This window comes from Alnus glutinosa, chromosome 5 (assembly GCF_958979055.1).
Source record: "Alnus glutinosa chromosome 5, dhAlnGlut1.1, whole genome shotgun sequence".
NCBI lineage: Eukaryota > Viridiplantae > Streptophyta > Magnoliopsida > Fagales > Betulaceae > Alnus > Alnus glutinosa.
Genome location: NC_084890.1, coordinates 26,954,659 through 26,969,497, shown reverse-complemented (window position 1 = coordinate 26,969,497; position 14,839 = coordinate 26,954,659).

Genomic DNA, 14,839 nt, shown 5'->3' with positions numbered 1-14,839 from the left:
ACATTAGTAAGTAACCATCGTGAAAAGTTAGTAGTTACTTGGTAGAAGACGCAACCACACGGGGGTGTGGGCATTCCATTCTTTGGTGCACTACTCATGGCATCAGCGTAGTCATGGATGGTGTCACAACGAGCGTTAACATAGTCAAGCATGTGACTATGTGAGCACCCATCGCATCAATATATATAGTTAGGGTCGGCCAAGAAGGATGTGTCTCCCCAATTAATTTTGGTACTATCTTGTAGCCATATGAGTGCTCAAAGACCTAAGAGGGCAGTGTCAACCCTAAGTGGAACAGGGGCTAATGTGCGGGGCCAGGACAAAGGGAAGAACACAGTTTATTTAAGTTCAGAAGAGAAACCATCTAAACATATATATAGAACAGTATTTCAGTTTTTCTTCTACATGCAAGTTTAGAAATGTAATCCTTTTAACATTAGAACCTTTACTTGCAATATTTATTGCTTCAGCATAGATTTGATTATAAAGTAGTATGATTGTAAAAAAAAAAAAATCGGGATTTGGCTCGGGTACTGTAAAGAAAAATAAAATAAAATAAAATAAAATAAAAAATACAACATTTATGCTTTAGTTGTTTTAAGGGTTTAGATTTAATTTAATTTTCTCTTTCTTTCTTATGGAATACTTGAAATTAAATATAGACCCTTAAAACAATTACAACATATGTGGAATAGATTTTTTTTTTTTTTTTTTTTTTTTTTTTTTTTTTTTTTTTTTTTTCTTACGGCACCTAAGCCAAGCCAAATCTAAAAAAGTTATGGTTGGTGTTGTTTAGCAACGGTGCTAAGCGAATAGTGCCGTTTTTTCTCTCCAAAACGCTAATAACACCTTCTTCTTTTTTTTTTTTTGGTGTGTGTGTAAGTATGATAAATTGATGTGACGAGTAACATTACTTATCCAACAAACGTGTTTAGCGTGTTCTTGGATCACTGTCAATCAGCGCCATCGGTCGCCCACTAAACTCCCAAAACAGCCTCTAGTGCTAACACCACCATTGATCGCTCCCACCAAAGAGACAAAATTAGACAATAATGTAGTCTCTTTTTGAAAACTTGTAGATGTCATAGACTGCCTAATTAAGCACGTGTACACTTGACTCAAATATGAGAAAGTTCGCCGGAGACGACTGACTTCAGTTGTTGGGGTCTCCACATCTTTTTTTATTTTATTTTATTTATTTATTAATTTTGGATACAAGTATTTGAGCAGATTATGATACGATTTGCTCAACAAAGAAAAGATTGTGATACGATTTGCCAGCATATATGTATTATAGTTAATCTTCGTGCTCTTTTTTTTTTTTTTTTTTTTTTTTTTTTTTTTTTCATTATTTATTTGAAAAAGATTCCCTTCTTTTATGGTGTAATATTAATTAAAGAAATAAAACCCAATGAAGGTCGAGTAAGATCAAGGCTTAAAGTTTTGAAATTTTTAATATTATACCAATTCTAGTCTATTTAATGATATTTAAAAAAAAAAAAAATGCACCAACCACTACCTAATTTTGCCCACTCTAATTTTTATCGAAATATAAAAATAACTTTTATATTACCGAATTTATATTACTATCTGAGAACACAGTATGGATTTATTTTATTTATTAATTAAACACAGTACGGATGATGGGTCCCAAGTGGGAAAAGAATAGGAAGAAAAGAAAGAGAAAAGGGAACAATTTTTGTTTTATTGATTAAATTTTTATGGAAGTGGATTTAAATATACCATATTAGCAAAATATTATAATATCATTACTTGTGTTAACAGGTGTCTCCGTTATTTTTCTCATTTTTTTATATTAATTTGTTGGGTGGCAATTCCTGCTCATGGGTTCGATTCGTATCGTGTTAAGTCATACATATACAATTATATGGATCGATACGAACGTAACTCATTTAATTAATCATCACGAACACGGCCAATTCGTATCATTCGCCATTATGATAGAATAACAATTTATGTGGTCCATTTGGTGCATTGTAAACCGCACCAACATATCAATCAAAAGTCTGAACTTCATATGATTAAGATAGATCATCATGATTGATATGTGTTATAATCTTATCAAATAAAATGTTCAATTCTATTACTAACTACGAATAACAACTTATATAATTTACGAGGTTTATGTTTAAGATCTTCTATGTGGCAATCTCCTTAACACGCCTTAAACCATATTTAATATAATTAAGGATTTACATGTACAATGAATGCGTACATGTAAACGGTAATATGTCCAATGTTCTCCAAATATATCAACAAATAAACAATTTTATTCAATAAAATAAAAGGGAAAACTTCATTTAGAACTCCTAATCTTTCATCACTTTTACAATTAAGCACTCAACTTTAAAAAATGTCAATTTAAGGTATCAATCTTTTAATTTTTTTCAAATTCAACCCACCATTTGAATTTTTCATTAAATCCTATCAAAATTTTCAAAATACCCTTATGTTTATTTTTTTAAAAAAAAAACTATAAAATTTTTCAAAGATTCAGGCATGAGTATTTTTACAAATTTCGTTAAATTTTGACCAATATTGAAATCCCTGATTTTTTTTTCTTTAAAAAAAAAAAAAAGGGTATTTTGAGCATTTTGATAGGATCTGACCAGTCGAAATCCTGCGGCTTTGCCAGATTCCGGCTGTATTATCTGGATTCCGGCGAAACTAGACATATTCCGGCCAATTTGGCCAGAATCTGGCAACGGCAGACGAACTTCACCGAATTCCAGCAGTAGTTGCTAGATTCCGTTTTATACCGTTAATAATTTTTTCATACTAGCTGAACGTCAAAAAAAAAATAAAAAAAAATAATAATAATTTAAAAAAATATCTTTGGATGAAAACATTTTTCTTGGAAAGAAACAGAGCAATAATATTTAAAGCATGGAAAGTGTCACAAATAAAATCAGGAGTGGCGTAGTCTAAAAGGTATGATGTCGTGTACGCACGTGAGTGGAAGATTGGACACAAGAACAATTTTCACAGTTTTCATTCAATTCTTCAGCTGCCGCCTGCCATACATACAACTGGTCCAGTGGATAGCGATGAAGATGGCGCTCTAGCCTGCAAAAATCACACCAACCGCCACCCAAAAGGACAGCATTGATCACGTGCCACAAATCAATCATTCGATCACTCCACTTTTCGCTCTTATGATCTTATCCTATCCAACTTGAACCCTAGTTACGTTTGTTTCACGAGAAAATACTGACTTTTTTCTTTTCTTTTCTTTTCCTCCGCCTGCTTAGAAAATATATAATTTGTGGGTGGTGGTTAGTCACTTACAAACGTCACGGAATCAAATATTGGGCTCAAAAGACCGTGGGGCATTTTGAAACTACACTTTTTAGTGGGTTTTTTTTTTTTTTTTTTTTTTTTTTTGAGATATTGATATTGATGGTAGGTGAGTTTTTTAAATATTCTTCTTTTTTTTTTTCATATAAAAAAAATTAAAATTAAATTTAAACCGTTAAAAAAATTATAACACATGTGCTGTGTTCTTTTTTAATACAATAGCTAAGCCAAATCCGTGACTTTGAGAATTCAAATCATAAGATTATAAGATCATTTCAAATTCCTAGGGTTAGCATATAGATTTTTTCAAAAAAAATATCAATCATTCTTTTCAAATTAAATACTTAGTATTTTGTCATCTCAATATTATTATTATTATTATTATTATTTTAAAAAAATATGGGAAATTGAGGTGATAAATGTTGATTTGAAACAGTAATTACCCAATTACCTTTGAAAATTAGTTGCTTTATGTGATATATACTGAAAATAATAATAATAAAAAAAAACGTGTTGCATGCACGTGTTCCAGCTTTGAAATGATTGAATTTAATTACGAGATAAAATTCGTTAGAATATATATAGCGCAGATCAGTAGAGAACCTCACATCCAATGAGATATATATATATATATATATATATATATATATATATATATATATATATATATATATATATATATATATTAAAAAGAAAAAGATATATATTAAGATAAAGAAAAACAGAAATTTGACAACCTTAACCTTGAACATTTGTAGTCTGGCTACAAGAGTAATTAGTTATCAAAAAAGGTAGTTTTGGAAATTATTCGCGACAGATCGAACTCAAATAAAAAAATGACAAGATCGAGTAGACAGTGGAGTGTTTTTATTTTAACATAAAAATAACATCAATATATCGATTTCGAACAAAAGGTGACTGCCTTTCTATTTGGAAAGTTAATCTCCCCACCAATTGGCCTAAAAGACTTAAAACTATTTGGATTCAATAAATTTATATCTCCTATATATAAAAATAATGTTAGAGATGGTGACTCATGTTTGGAACAAGAAAGAAGAGGTCATTTAGTGACGTTTAAAGCATAAAAGACGCCACTAAACGTTTAATGACGTATAGTTACGCTTGAGGTCGAGAATTTTGATCATTCGCAAACCGTAGCAAAATAAGCATAGCTCATGAGGACCATTGTAGCTTTTTTATGATATATATAGGAATCTAAATTTGCAAAATCAGTAATGTTATGATCTTCTACATCTTAGGTCTTACCGACGTTCTTTTATCTGGCTTATGTTCTTTATGTTGCATTTAGACCGAATTAGAATGACTTTATAAAATTACGTCACCTTTCTTTTTCGGTGTAAGATTAATTGAAGAAATAAAACCCTAATGGTAAACTATCATTATACCAATTTATTACCGATGCATTCATGTTTAAATTTAAACCCATATTAACTACACAAGAAGAAAAGCTGCACATTCTCTTCTGCTAGTGTTGTACATTAATTTAAACAGCCAGATTTAATTTTGTTATTATTTCTTTGATCGAAAAGTAAGAGGGTGTGAGCTATCGTATGGGATTTCTTTCTTGTAAATTTGGGTGGCAATATATGCACATGTAGGAGAATTTTCTTGATTGATATCATAATCTCAACCAATTTTCTTCCTTATTTAGCATTAATCGTCTTAACATCAATAATTTCCATAAAGATTAGGACTTGTCATTTTTAGGTTGATGTTATAATAATATTGATGGATGTCTTGACTCTTGAAAATCAAATTTGAGAATGAAATTATTAAATCAATAAAGTTATTGAGCTTTCATTATCGTTTCTTTCAAATTTGGACTTTTTGTGTGTCTTTTGAATGGAGGACATTAATTGTTGCTTCTCTTCTTTTCCTCAAATGGTGGGGACGAAACTCGTGTTTTGGGTGATTTTAATGTTGAAAAATACAGGCAATATGTTTTTGTTCAAACGAGGGGGTTGTCCTTTGAATGAGATTAAAATAGATCGAGAGCCTCGTTCGAACTTTCGATCACAACCCGTTCAAACGAGACTATCCAAAACTAGAAAAAATGAGGAATTCGATCTCCAGAGAGAGAGAGAGAGAGAGAGAGAGAGAGAGAGAGAGAGAGAGAGAGAGAGAGAGAGAGAGAGAGAGAGAGAGTTTTAAGGTTTGAGCTGAAATGGGTTTTGTAAGGGCATTCAGAGAGATTAAAGTCTGAACTAGAGCTTAGGGTAATTTGCATATATATATATATGAGTAATGATTCACTACCACCTAAATATACAACTTTTCACCACCTTGCCTATGTGGCAAGGTGGTCCCTCACCTTAATTTATTTTTAAAAAATAAAAAAATTAAAAAAGTAGTGGGGGACCACCTTGCCACATAGGCAAGGTGGTAAAAAGTTGTATCTTTGGGTGGCATTGAATCATTACTCTATATATATATATATATGATAACGCAACGTGTTTTCAAGGGTTTAGCAAGGAATTAATTAAGCGAGTGCGGTAAGTAAACTTCCTTCAAAGGAGTGAATTAATTTTCATGAAATTATTTATTGGTATTTTTATAGTACAAAAACATCTTAAAATGTTAGTTTAATCTGATCTGAGCCCATGTTTTATACACATTTTTGGCATGATATTGAAGTATCTATTCAGTCTTGTGATAATTAATTAGAAAAGTTGAGTTTTAAGACAAGTTATGAGATAAGTTTTTAAAGAGGATTTCCGGTAGAAAGAAAGAGGAGATAAACATGTGTTAAGTTTTAGTATTTTATAGTAAAGAGAACAGTCAAATAACACATGTTATTTTCAGTATGTACAAAATTAGTAAGTAACCGGTGTGAAAAGTTAGTAGTTACCCAGTAGAAGACGCAATTACACGAGGGTGTGGGCTACCATCGGATTCCATTCTTTGGTGCACTACCCATGGGGTCAGCGTAGTCATGGATGGTGTGATCACGAGCGTTAACATAGTCAAGCATTTGAGCACCCATCTCATCAATGTATATAGTTAGGGTCGGCCAAGCGAATAGTGCCGTTTTTTCTCCCCGAAACGCCAATAATACCCTCTTTTTTTGTGTGTGTGTGTGTAAGTATGATAAATTGATGTGAAGAATAACATTACTTATCCAACAAACGTGTCTAGCGTGTTCTTGGATCACTGTCAATCAGCGCTATCGGTCACCCACTAAACTCCCAAAACAGCCTCTAGTGCTAACACCACCGTTGATCGCTCTCACCAAAGAGACAAATTAGACAATAATATAGTCTCTTTTTGAAAAGTTGTAGACTGCCTAATTAAGCACATGTACACTTGACTCAAATATGAGAAAGTTCGCCAGAGACGACTGACTTCAGTTGTTGGCGTCCCAACATCTTTTTTATTTATTAATTTTGGATACAAGTATTCTTTTTTATTTATTTATTTATTAATTTTGGATACAAGTATTTGAGCAGATTATGATACGATTTGCTCAACAAAGAAAAGATTGTGATACGATTTGCCAGCATATATGTATTATAGTTAATCTTCGTGCTCTTTTTTATTATTATTATTATTATTATTTATTTAAGAAAGATTCCCTTCTTTTATGGTGTAATATTAATTAAAGAAATAAAACCCTAATTAATGATGAACTATCATTAATATTATACCCAATGAAGGTCGAGTAAGATCAAGGCTTAAAGTTTTGAAATTTTTAATATTCTACCTATTCTACTATATTTAATGATATTAAAAAAAAAAAAATGCACCAACCACTACCTAATTTTGCCCACTCTAATTTTTATCGAAATATAAAAATAACTTTTATATTACCGAATTTATATTACCATCTTTTTTCTTCTTTTTTTTTGAAGAGAAAATGTAATCATTTCATTAAATCACTCGAAGGGTAACAAAATTACAGTCAAACAGAGTCAAAACTAGACTCATGACCATTACAGGGACTCATAATAATACAAGTACCCCATTACAGTTACCCCAAAACACAAATCATACTAACAATTGCTACAAATAAGCCTAGCTAACAGAAATGTGTTTCTGCGTTGACATATGAACCTCTACTTGCACTATGGAGTCGGTCACAAACAATCTGTGCTAAAAAGCAATGACAATGCTAAATTTAACCCAGAGCACACTGTCAAATACAAGAAAAACACCCAAGATAGAAGTTGCTAGCGGAATAAAACACCGCCGGAGACGCTACATGCGTCGCCACCGGCCGATCCCCTACAGCAGCCTAACACAAGAAACCCCCGGGCACCACTAGACACGACAAAAGATGCGGAACGTGGCCATCACGCACGGCCAAAAGTGTGTAGTACACCTTGGCGCGTGATGACCACGTGCTGATCACCGAGAACTTTCCGGCCGTAACGGGCAGCGACTAAGCCAGAGGATGGCGACGAGCAAGGCTGAGGGGCGTGTGTCAACTAGAGGGCATCAAAATTTATATTACCATTTGAGAACACAGTATGGATTTATTTTATTTATTAATTAAACACAGTACGGATGATGGGTCCGAAGTGGGAAAAGAAAGGGAAGAAAATAAAGAGAAAAGGGGACAATTTTTGTTTTATTGATTAAATTTTTAATGGAAGTGGATTTAAATATACCATATTAGCAAAATATTATAATATTATTACTTGTGTTAACAGGTATCTCCGTTATTTTTCTCATTTTTTATATTAATTTGTTGGGTGGCAATTCCTGTTCAAGGGTTCGGTTCGTATCGTGTCAAGTCATGGATATACAATTATATGAATCAATATGAACACAGCCTATTTAATTAATCATCACGAAAAAAGCCAATTCATATCAACCGTCGTTATGATAGAGCAACAACTCATCATGTGGTCCGTTCAATGCATTGTAACTGCACCAACATGTCAATCAAAAGTTTGACATTCATATGATGAAGATAGATCATCATGATTGATATATTATAGTCTTATCAAATAGAATGCTCAATTCCATTACTGACTATGAACAACAGCTTATAAGTTACGAGGTTTATGGTTTAAGATTTTCTGTATGGCAATCTCCTTAACACGCCTTAAACCATATTTAATATAATTTAAGGACTTACATGTACAATGAATGCATACATGTAAACAATAATATGTCCAATGTTTTCCAAATAAATCAATAAATGAACTACTTTATTTAATAAAATAAAAGGGAAAACTTCACTTATAACTCCTAATCTTTTATCACTTTTACAATTAAGCTCTCAACTTTAAAAAATGTCAATTTAAGTTATCCATCTTTCAATTTTTTTCAATTTCAACCATTCATTAGAATTTTTCATTAAATCCTATCAAAATTCTCAAAATACCCTTGTAGTTATTTTTTATTTTTATTTTTAAAAAAAATTACAAAAATTTCAAATATTTAGGCATGGATATCTTTGCAAATTCCGTTAAATTCTAACCAACACCGAAATCCTTGCAATTTTTTTTCTTTATTTTTTCCTTAAAAAAAATAGGGGTATTTTGGAAATTTTTACAGGATTTAACGAAAAATTCTAACGAATGGTTGAAATTAAAAAAAAAAATAATAAAAAAAATTAAACGATGGATACCTTAAATTGGCATTTTTTTTTTTTTTTTTTTTTTTTTAATTTGAGTACTTAATTACAAAATTGATGAAAGATAAGGGGTTATAAGTCAAGTTTTTCCAAGACAAAATCTCATACAAAAAGAATTAGACTTTAGAGCATAAACCCTAACAATAAACTGCATAAAGGTTTGGAGTACTTTAGGTGTTTAATGGTATTAGCAGTGTTAAAGGGGACATCTTTTTAAGTTTCAGTGCCTCTAGAGCCATCGTCAGACTTAAAAATGTGATTTTTCAGATGTTGAAGCGATGAATAGTGTTTCTAATTGATCACTCTTCATCATTGATCGATCAGAAGTCTTGCAATTTTTTGAGTGAACAATGACAATTGATCATTGCCATAGTATAATTTAATCTCTTGATTATTTTTATATTATTAAAATCATATTTCATTGCGTAAGTTTAATTTTAATAACTCCTTACTAAAATGCTCAAGCCCGAGACTTAGAATAATCATTTCTCATTAAATCTATCTCGATGAGATATTTCATATCTCTATGATTACAATCAAAGTGACTATGAATTTTATTTTGGGGAGCAGTGTTCTCACAATACTACATGTGATTACCTAACACACCGAAATTTTGACCATGAAAAGATCTGTCTTAAATGTATCAAAGTGACGTACACTTCACATTCATCTCAGGATTGAGAGTCAATGCGATAAGCAGTCATGAGTTAAAGCTCTTCAATTGATAGTAGTTTATAGAATAACAACTCACGTGGTCCAGTTCAGTACATTGTAACCATACCAACATATCAATCAGAAGTTTCAACTTCCATTATCAAGATAGATCATCATGATTCATATGTTGTAGTCTTATCAAATATAATGTCTGGTTCCATAACTGGCTATGAACTTGAGTTTATAAGTTAGAAGGCATTATATATGGCTTGTATCTTCTGTGTGATAATTTCATCAGCATACCTAAACCATATTCAATGTAACTTAAGGACTACATATACATAATTGTCTCACACGTGTATATAAAGATATTCCAATGTTTTAATTTATCTAAAAATAAATAAACAACTTTATTATTAAATTAAAAATGTCATACAAATAAAATTGGGTTTGAAGGTACTATCCCTAGCTAATAAACCACCTCCGCCGAAGGGACCACAAGGCCTGTCTACTGTGGAGCCCGTCGGCTTATCAAGGACACTAGAGCTAGTGGTCCAAGGAGAGCTCGTTGGTCTAGCCCGAGAAACTACCATGTTCCAGGACCATGATACACCTATATATACTTCGATAGGATGCATCATAGCCAATTTAAAACATTTTTGTTCTAAAGAAACAATGCATTAAAACATTTTTGTTCGAAAGAAACAAAGCATATATAGAAAAAAATCAGGAGTGGCGTAGTCTAAAAGGTAACCATGTCGTGTACGTGAGTGGAAGATTGGACACAAGAACAATTTCCATTCCGAAAAGAAAGAAACTTTTTTACTTTACTTTAGTTATTTTCACAGTTTTCATTCAATTCTTCAGCTGCCGCCTGCCATAAATGATACAACTGGTCCAATGGATAGTGACGAAGATGGCGCTAGCTTGCAAAAATCCCACCAACTGCCACCCAAAAGGACAACATTGATCACGTGCCACAAATCAATCACTCAATCACGTACTCCACTTTTCGCTCTTATGATCTTATCCTATCCAACTTGAACGACGCTAGTTACGCTACCCACCGATTTCCGGTTCCACCAGCCAGATTTTCTGTTTGTTTCACGAGAAAATACTGACTTTTTTCTTTTCTTTTCCTCCGCCTGCTGAGAGAATATATAACTTGTGGGTGGTGGTTAGCCACTTACAAACGTCACGGAATTAAATATTGGGCTCAAAAGACCGTGGGGCATTTTGAAACTACACTTTTTAGTGGGTTTTTTTTTTTTTTTTGGGGGGGGGGGGGGGGGGGGGGTGGGTTCTCAAATGACCCTTTTAGCTTTACGATGAGATATTGATGGTAGGTGAGTTTTTTTTAATGGTATAGATTTAAATATTCTTTTTTTTTTTTAATATAAAAAAGATTAAAATTAAATTTAAACCGTTAAAAAAATTACAACACATATGCTGGGTTCTTTTTTTTATACAATAGCAAAGCTAAATCCGTGAGTTTGAGAATTCAAATCTTAAGATTATAAGATCATTTCAAATTCCTAGGATTAGCATAGATTTTGTCATATCAGTATTATTATTTTTAAAATTAAAAAAAAAATATATATGGGAAATGTTGATCAAGGTGATAAATGTTGAAATGAAAACAATAGTTAATTCGATCGATATTATTATGAATAATGCTAGAAACTATATTTGTATTATACAACTATCTTACAACACTGTCATAGTAGTTCTAACCAATCATTTGAATTATTTTTATTAAAAGAATAAAAAATTAAACGGCTTGTCCAGACTATTACTTTAATATTGTAAGATAAAAATGTCGTATATCACATTATTCTTATTTTTTTGTTATATATATAGACATTTATCAACTATACAACTTTTTTTTTTTTTAAAAAAAAAAAAAAGAAAAAGAAAAAGAAAAGGAAAAATGATGAAACTCATAATTAAGGTGACATTCCAATCATTAAATGGTGGTGAAAGATGTAGATCGAGGTCGAGTGTGGTCCTAAATTAGTTGCGCTATTATATGGGTTACTTTATAAAAAGAAAAATAAATAAATAAAAGAAGAAGAGTAATGATACACATCATCCTCTTGTCCTCCCAAAATTGATGTGGCTTTTAAAATTACCATTGGATCAAAATCCAATAGTGATCTATCATAAATGAGTAATGCTACACATCATCCCCTTATCCTCCTTTTGTCCCCCTAAAATTGATGTGGCTCTTAAAATCACCATTAAATTTTTAATATATCACAATTGAATTTTGATCAAATGGTGATTTTAAGAGCCATATCAATTTTGGGAGGACAAAAGGAGGACAAGGGGATGATGTGTAGCATTACTCATCATAAATTCAATGGTAATTTTAAGAGCCACATCAATTTTAGGAGGACAAGGGGATGATGTGTAGCATTATTCAAAGAAAAAAGAAGAAGAAGAAGGTGGCTCGTATTGTGTTAATCTTCTAGCTGGGGCATCACTTTTTTATCCTTGATGGAAAGGTTTTTATGCAGGTTTATTAAAGATGAAATGGCATCAATGACAATCTTGGCTTGTCGTATTTGGCCGAGAAGAAACACTTTGGTTTTTGAGGAGGTTTTCATTCACCCACTCACAGTGTTTTACCTAGCGGCTGAAAACTTACGGGAATTTCAGTTGATCCACCAAACCAACACTAGAGGATGTGCGGTTTGTGAGGATAAGAGTTTTTTTTTTTTTTTTTTTTTTTTTTTTTTTTTTTTTTTAAATTTTAATCAATGATAGAAAAGAAAAATTCAACACAAAAATTTAAAATACAAATGAAATTGATAAATAAATTTAATCTATGTATTCAAAATTATTAGAAAAGGATAAGTAACCCAGTTGAGACATTCTCAAAATAATAATAGTAAAGATTGTATCTTTATTTAGGAACTTTTATAAAATTCACTTTATCAACCTTGTATTTGTAAAAAGTTGTAACGAATTACCACAAGTAATTTGTCATAACAAAATGGGATATTTATTTTATATCGTATGACATTTTTACACTAATTTAAACAATCTAATTTCAAGTCTATATAAATAAAGAGAAATGTTATACGTGCCCCACTCTTTCGATCTTTGATGTGATAGTGAAAATTATTATTAGATCCAAAACTCAATAGTATGTGATTTCATTCACCCACTCACAGTGTTTTTCTTGGCGGCTGAGAACTTACCGGAATTTCAGTTGATTCACCAAACTCTCACTCTAGCCGTTTGGCCACTTTGTGAAAAGTATTTAACGGGAATCTGTAAGCCTCATATCCACTAATGTTGTTCATGCTCCAAGGGAAACAAATGGTGGTGCTCATGGTCTTGCAAAACATACGATCTCCTTTAGGCAATCTCAAGTTTGGTTAGAGGGTATTTCAAGTCATATCCTTCCTATTGTACTTAGAGCATTTTTAGTAGCCTCACCAAATTAGTTTTTTAGCTATTTTGGTGAGCCAATTTGATGAAAACTCTTAAAAACCACTCCCAGCAGCCTCACCATTTTAACCAAAAAAATTTGATGACTGAAATTACTAGTCAAATTAGACCAGGCATTTTCACTCAACAACCCACTCACCAAATTTTGTTTCACATTTCTCTCTCACATGATTAGCACACTTTTTCCTTTTTTTTCTCATTTTCTTCTCTCATCTCCCATCTCTCACACGATAATGTCCTTATTTCATGGATATAAATGATTTTTTATAAAAATATTATATAGAGAAAAAATAAAGAAATATGAAAAAATTATTATTTAAATGGAATAGTGAATATTGACTAGTTAAAATGGTGAGGCTGCTGGAGGAATTTTAATAAAGTGGCTCATCAGAATAGAAAAAAGTAATTTTTAGTTATTTTGGTGAGTAAAATTTGGTGAGGCTACTAGGAATGCTCTTAGGGAGCAAGCTCTCCCTATACCCTAATTGGGTAAGTTTTTTTATCAATAAAAAGGGTATCTTAATTCGTAAAAAAAAAAAATAAAAAAAAAATAGAACATATATAATATAATTATTACTTAATTTAAGTTATAATCCCATGATATGCATGTACATAAATAAAAGAATAAGGAGAATGTAGAGAGCTATTCCTCCGGAGAATTCGACTCTAACCTCTTTGAAAATTTTCCAATTACCTTAAATTAGTTGCTTTATGTGATAAATACTGAAAAAAATAAAAAATAAATAAATAAACGTGTTGCACGTGTTGCACGTGTTCCAGCTTTGAAATGATTAAATTTAATTACGAGATAAAATTCGTTAGAATATAGCGCATATCAGTAGAGAACCTCACATCCAATGATATATATATATATATATATATATATATATATATATATATATATATTAAAAAGAAAAAAGATATATATTAAGATAAGGAAAAATAGAAATTTGACAACTTTAACCTTGAACATATATGGTCCGGCTACAAGAGTAATTAGTTATCAAAAAAAGGTGGTTTTGGAAATTACTCGCGGCAGATCGAAGTCAAATAAAAAAGTACTTTACATTACGTGCATGTAGTACTAGAGACTGCCTTTCTATTTGGAAAGTTAATCTCCAGCCCCGCTGGCCAACTGGCCTAAAACACTATTTATATCCCCTAAACAGAGATGGTAACTCATGTTTGAAACAACAAAAGAAAGAGGTCATTTAGTGACGTTTAAAGCATAAAAGATGCCGGTCACTAAACGTTTTATGCCGTTTAGTTAAGCTTAGGGTCGAGAATTTTGATCATTCGCAGACCGTAGCAAAATAGGCATAGCTCATGGGGACCATTGTAGTTTTATTTTTTATACTAGATCTAATTCCCCCCCCCCCCCCGGGGGTACGGTAAGAGTATATTGGATACTTTATTAGGGTATTAATTAACGGGTGACATTATATACATGTTGCAACCTCAATTTCTCATTCAGAATAGTGAAAAACCGTTTGTTTTTGTGGATGTAAACACATGGTCGAGCTAATTAAAATTTAATGTATTTCTGATTGGGATAAGCATGAGTTAAAGGTGTTGATCAATAATTTCGTCACAATTAAAGTTCCAATTAATAAAGTTGATGTGAATCATGATTTGAAAAATGAAGAAGCATCCTAACTGAAGTAAGAAAGTGATATCAATCGCTTTGGTTTTCAGTGTGGAAGAAGAAACAAATATGTAGCGGACAACGGGACAAGTGGACAAAGACCTTTGGTTGTACGTCTTGTAGGAAAAGGGAAATGAGTGAATGAGCCGCAAGAGCCCGCC